This window comes from Mauremys reevesii, linkage group 14 (genome assembly GCF_016161935.1).
Source record: "Mauremys reevesii isolate NIE-2019 linkage group 14, ASM1616193v1, whole genome shotgun sequence".
NCBI lineage: Eukaryota > Metazoa > Chordata > Testudines > Geoemydidae > Mauremys > Mauremys reevesii.
This window is the reverse complement of record NC_052636.1, coordinates 30,478,867-30,485,006: the sequence shown is the minus strand read 5'-3', so window position 1 is coordinate 30,485,006 and position 6,140 is coordinate 30,478,867. Positions and strand designations below refer to the sequence as shown.

Genomic DNA, 6,140 nt, shown 5'->3' with positions numbered 1-6,140 from the left:
CCCACCAGCCACCACCTCCCTGACCTGTCCCTGCAACCCACCCTGCCCACCACCCATACCTCTCTGCCTCTCCCCTGAGACCTGCCCTGCCCACTGCCCCCACCTCCGAGACCTGCTCTGCCCACTGCTCGAACCTCTCTGCCCCTCCCCTGAGACCCACCCTGTCCACGTCTTTCTTCGGTCGTCTGTTGTTATTCCATGAAGCATCAAGAATGGAATAAAAAGATGAGTTTACTCCAGGGTGAGGAAAGAAAGGAGCCACCAACCCCCCGGCATTGCTGCTTTAGTTAAAGTGTTTTAATTAAACAGCTATTGAATGTCCTCCCTATGCCCCTTGTGTCACCAGAGCACATCCATGCTAGCAGTTCGTGGATGGCAACAGAGAGCAGTGCACTGTGGGCAACTATCCCACTGTGCAACTGGCTGCAGGGTGTTTTGGGAAGGGTTTGCAATGCCTCACGGAGTGGTACAGCATCACATGATGCAGGTTTCTCTATCCCACCGTTCCACGGGCATCTTACTAGATTGCCAGCTGCTTTTCAACTGCAGTGTGCGTGGCGGGGTAGAGACTGTTTGTGTTCTGGGGAGAGACAGTGTGTGTGCTGGGGAAGAGTGACTGTGTTGAGCTAGGTAGGAGCGGATCATTATTATCCCTACTCAAAAGAGGGAGAAGCTAAGGCTGAGAAAGGAGAATTGACTTGTCTTAGGTCACACAGCCAGTCAGTGGCAGAGTTGGGAATAAGACCCAAGAGCCCTGATTTCCAATATACCTGCTCCTGGAAATTTCCACTACATGCATCCGACGAAGTGGGTATTCACTCACGAAAGCTCATGCTCCAAAACATCTATAAAGTGCCACAGGACTCTTTGCTGCTTTTGCAAACTAACCATCAGATCTTGAATTTCAGACATTGAATTACCTGAATAAAGTGCTCTCAGATGAGCTCCAGACCAACAACTGTGCACAGGAATTATTCAGCAAGTATTTGAGGAGAACTGCAATGTTAGAGAGAATCATGAACTTCTCAGAGACCATTAATGCAGAGAAGCAGCAAAATCCATCAAACACAGAACTGGTTCTGACTTATTTTCTTGGTCTTAAAAGGGACCAACAAGGATCTGAGTCTCCTCCCTGTCAATAACCCCCTGCTCAGCCAATCAGGGTAGAGACTGAGGGCGGGAGGCTGAGGGTTCTCACCAGAGAGCCCAAAGGATGGCCCAGGTCACTGGTGGGGATCACTGCCCGAGCACTAGTTCAGCCCCACATTTTTGTGTGGACCTCCCACAGTGGGAGCTGCAGAGCACTCCCCTGCAACACACACACACACACACACACACACACAGTGTTGGGAGGGGAACAGGAGAAAGGACAAAAGAAGCAAGAGATAAAGAGAAAGGAGGGAGGGATGGAGGAAAAGGTAAAACAAAAAGGACAAACCCAAATGTCCCCAGTGATTCTAAGGGACAAAATCCCAGGTGTGCAATAAAATTCTGCCTCCTTAAGCTCATGTTTTCCATGCCTAGAATTCAACTGTCACCAGATGGATCAGACTGAACAGGTTTCACACCTCGAGGAGGCTCTTACCTTCTAAACAGGGACGGCTGTTTTCTAGTAAAATCACTGAAAGGGAAGGAGAAAACTCGAAAGAGGTTCCTCCTGGCGCTCACGTCCGTGAACCCGAATACTCTCTCAGTCCTCAGAGAGAGACCTGGAGAAGGAGACTTGCTGCAGCAAAGCCACAGGGGTCTCTGAGGTTTCCCTGGCCCCTCGCCCCTGTCCTGCCTGGCTGATGTCAGCATCTCTCTGTGAGGTCACCACCTCCCCACCACCTTGGACCAATAGGCTGAGGTCCTGCCAAAGGCCTTTGTGATGTCACTGCCACACCCCTCCCTTGCTGGGCCAATGTCCTGCCCCTGGCCAGGCACTTTGGAGGTTTGAGCTACTCCCTGTGGATCACCCCACTCAAGGAGCGTTCGTTCTAGGCAGCAAGCCGGCTAGACAGGGAAACAGCAGACGCTGCTCCCAATGCTACAGTCAGGTTTTTCAGAAATTATGGCCAGAAGAGACCATTAGAGCATCTAATCATAGAATCATAGAATATCAGGGTTGGAAGGGACTTCAGGAGGTCATCTACTCCAATCTACTGCTCAAAGCAGGACCAATTCCCAACTAAATCATCCCAGCCAGGGCTTTGTCAAGCCTGACCTTAAAAACCTCTAAGGAAGGAGATTCTACCACCTCCCTAGGTAACCCATTCCAGTGCTTCACCACTCTCTGAATGAAAAAGTTTTTCCTAATATCCAACCTAAACCTCCCCCACTGCAACTTGAGACCATTACTCCTTGTTCTGTCATCTTCTACCACTGAGAACCGTCTAGATCCATCCTCTTTGGAACTGCCTGTCAAGTAGTTGAAAGCAGCTATCAAACCCCCCTCAGTCTTCTCTTCTGCAGACTAAACAAGCCCAGTTCCTCAGCCTCCCTCATAAGTCATGTGCTTCAACCCCCTAATCATTTTTTGTTGCCCTCTGCTGGACTCTTTCCACTTTTTCCACATCCTTCTTGTAGTGTGGGGCCCAAAACTGGACACAGTATCCAGATGAGGCTTCACCAATGTCTAATAGAGGGGAATGATCACATCCCTCGATCTGCCGACAATGCCCCTAATTATACAGCCCAAAATGCCGTTAGCCTTCTTGGCAACAAGGGCACACTGTTGACTCATATTCAGCTTCTCGTCCACTGTAACCTCTTGGTCCTTTTCTGCAGAACTGCTTCCTAGCCATTCGGTCCCTAGTCTGTAGCAGTGCATGGGATTCTTCCGTCCTAAGTGCAGGACTCTGCATTTGTCCTTGTTGAACCTCATCAGGTTTCTTTTGGCCCAGTCCTCTAATTTGTCTAGTTCCCTCTGTATCCTATCCCTACCCTCCAGCGTATCTATCACTCCTCCCAATTTAGTGTCATCTGCAAACTTGCTGAGGGTGCAGTCCACCCCATCCTCCTAATCGTTAATGAAGATATTGAACAAAACCGGCCCCAGGACCGACCCTTGGGGCACTCCACTTGAAATTGGCTGCCAACTAGACATGGAGCCGTTGATCACTACCCATTGAGCACGACGATCTAGCCATGTTTCTATCCACCTTATAGTCCATTCATCCAGCCCAGACTTCTTTAACTTGCTGGCAAGAATACTGTGGGAGACTGTATCAAAAGCTTTACTAAAGTCAAGGGATAACACATCCACTGCTTTCCCCTCATCCACAGACCCAGTTATCTCCTCATAGAAGGCAATTAGGTTAGTCAGGCATGACTTGCCCTTGGTGAATCCATGCTGACTGTTCCTGATCACTTTCCCCTCCTTTAAGTGGTTCAGAATTGATTCCTTGAGGACCTGTTCCATGATTTTTCCAGGGACTGAGGTGAGACTGACTGACCTGTAGTTCCCTGGATCCTCCTTCTTCCCTTTTTTAAAGATGGGCACTACAGTAGCCTTTTTCCAGTCATCCAGGACCTCCCCCGATCGCCATGAGTTTTCAAAGATAATGGCCAATGGCTCTGCAATCACATCCGCCAACTCCTTTAGCACCCTCGGATGCAACGCATCCGGCCCCATGAACTTGTGCTCGTCCAGTTTTTCTAAACAGTCCTGAACCACTTCTTTCTCCACAGAGGGCTGGTCACCTTCTCCCCATACTGTGCTGCCCAGTGCAGCAATCTGGGAGCTGACCTTGTTTATGAAGACAGAGGCAAAAAAAAGCATTGAGTACATTAGCTTTTTCCACATCCTCTGTCCACTAAGTTACCTCCCTCATTCAGTAAGTTACCTCCCTCATTCCTTGACTTTCTTCATGTGGCTAACATACCTGAAGAAACCCTTTTTGTTACTCTTAACATCTCTTGCTAGATGGAACTCCAAGTGTGATTTGGCCTTCCTGATTTCACTCCTTCATGCCTGAGCAATATTTTTATACTCCTCCCTGGTCATTTGTCCAATCTTCCACTTCTTGTAAGCTTCTTTTTTGTGTTTAAGATCAGCAAGGATTTCACTGTTAAGCCAAGCTTGTCGCCTGCCATATTTACTATTCTTTCTACACATGGGGTTTTTTTTTCCTGCAACCTCAATAAGGATTCTTTAATCCTTTAGAGGATTGGAACTGATTTCAGTGAAGGCACGTTTGCTAGGTTTTTATGCATTTGCACAGGAAAACATTGAGTGTTTCTATTCATTTCAGGGATCCCTATTCAGTGGAACTCCTGAACATAATGGAAATGCCATTATTTTTGTTGAAGGAAGAGGTTTGTAAGGGGGCACTTGGATTTGAACCAAGGACCATTTGACTTGCAGTCAAACACTCTACCACTGAGCTATACCCCCATGACTGCTGTATAGGTAAGTCAGAGATCTTAAAGATTTTGAAGGACAGGCCCTGCCTCAGGGATCTCCTGTTCTGTTCCCAGACCACAGTGCTTTTAAAAATGGGGTTTGATTAAACTTATAGATCCATGTAAACACCACAGCTTGCACACCCACCCACATAGCTTCCCCCAGTGACATAGCTACCACCTCTCAGAGAGATGGATTAACTACACGGACGGGACAGCTCTCTCCCCTCCGCTTAGAGCATCTTCATTATTTATGAATAGCTGGGAAATAACCTCCTGAATGGACAGTAACCAATTTATCAAATATTGCTGGGTCTGCATTCAATGTGGGTACCTGGTCGTATTGGCTGGATTAGTAGGAGCATTGCCGGCAGATCGAGGGAAGTGATTATTCCCTTCTATTCGGCACTGGTGAGGCCACATCTGGAGCATTGTGTCCAGTTTTCGCCCCCCCCCCACTACAGAAACAAATTGGAGAGAGTCTAGGGAGGGCAACAAAAATGATTAGGGGCAGGGGACTTACGAGGAGAGGCTGAGGGCAGGGCCACCCAGAGGGGGCAGGTGGGGCAATTGCCCCAGGCCCTGCAGGGCCCCCATGTGAATACAGGATTCTAGAGTATTGCAACTTTTTTTTATGGAAGGGGCCCCCAAAATTGTTTTGCCCCAGGCCCCCTGAATCCTCTGGGTGGCCCTGCCCCCTCCACCTCCTTGACTCGTTCTCCTCCCTCTCAGGCCCCACCTGTGCTCCGTCCTCACTCCCATTTGACCACTTCCCAGCCCCGCTCTTCCACTGTGGCTGAGGCCTGCTGGTCCACCTTCCGCTTGCTCCTCTCCTCCCTGAAGGCCTCCTTGTGTTTCTCCACCCCCTACCCCAAGGCCTGCCTGCTGCCCCCACCTCTCTGCCCCTCCCCTGAGACCCGCCCTGCCCACCGCCCCCACCTCTCTGCCCCTCCCCTGAGACCCGCCCAGCCCACTGCCCCGACCTCTCTGCCCCCTCCCCTAAGACCAGCCCTGCCCACCACTTGCACCTCTCTGCCTCTCCTGAGACCCACCCTGCCCAGCGCTCACACCTCTCTACCCCCTCCCCTGACCTGCCCTGCCCTGTCCACCACCCCCACCTCTTTGCCCCTCCCCTGAGACCCACTTGTCCACCTCTTTCCTCGGTCGTTTGTTGTTATTCCTTGAAACATCAAGGATGGAATTAAAAGCTGAGTTTACTCCAGGGTGAGGAAAGAAAGGAGCCACCAACCCCCTGACAAATCTCAGTGCCCCAGAGAAAACCTGCCCCCTGCTATTGCAATCACTGATGTGCTGGGGATATGGCAGGAAAGGGACTGTCTGAATGATCAAGGCAGGAAATGGACAACAATCTACAGCAACATCATTGACCACAAACACACTCTAACCATGCTCCTGCCAGAAGGGAAATGAGCAGGAATTCTTGCAGTTCAGCCATGGACACACTTACACAAGGGCACAGCATTGAGTGTGCTGTGAAAGCTGGTCTGAGGAAACAACTGGAATTGATCACTCAGTGAGAACAGAACTAGAGTGCAGTGAGAGACCCATCTCACCCAAGTAGTTGTGGCTGAGTGGTTAAGGCGATGGGCTAAAAATCCATTGGGGTCTCCCTGCGCAGGTTTGAATCCTACCAACTACGGAGAAAGTTGTGGTTCTTTAGTTTCAAGGGAGCTGGGTCTTGTCTCTCTCTCAAGCTGTGTCTACACTATTGGGTAATGCGGCTTTAAAGTTTT

General features: G+C 49.8%; 2 non-coding genes across 2 annotated transcripts; one reads left to right on the top strand and one right to left on the bottom strand.

Annotated features, from left to right (window-relative positions):
- Positions 1-4,306: 4,306 nt before the first annotated feature.
- On the bottom strand, positions 4,307-4,378 carry TRNAC-GCA. The gene has a single exon. It is a non-coding gene; the product is annotated as a tRNA-Cys (tRNA).
- A 1,586-nt stretch (positions 4,379-5,964) lies between these two features.
- TRNAF-AAA lies at positions 5,965-6,046 on the top strand. The gene has a single exon. It is a non-coding gene; the product is annotated as a tRNA-Phe (tRNA).
- The last annotated feature ends 94 nt before the right edge of the window (positions 6,047-6,140 follow it).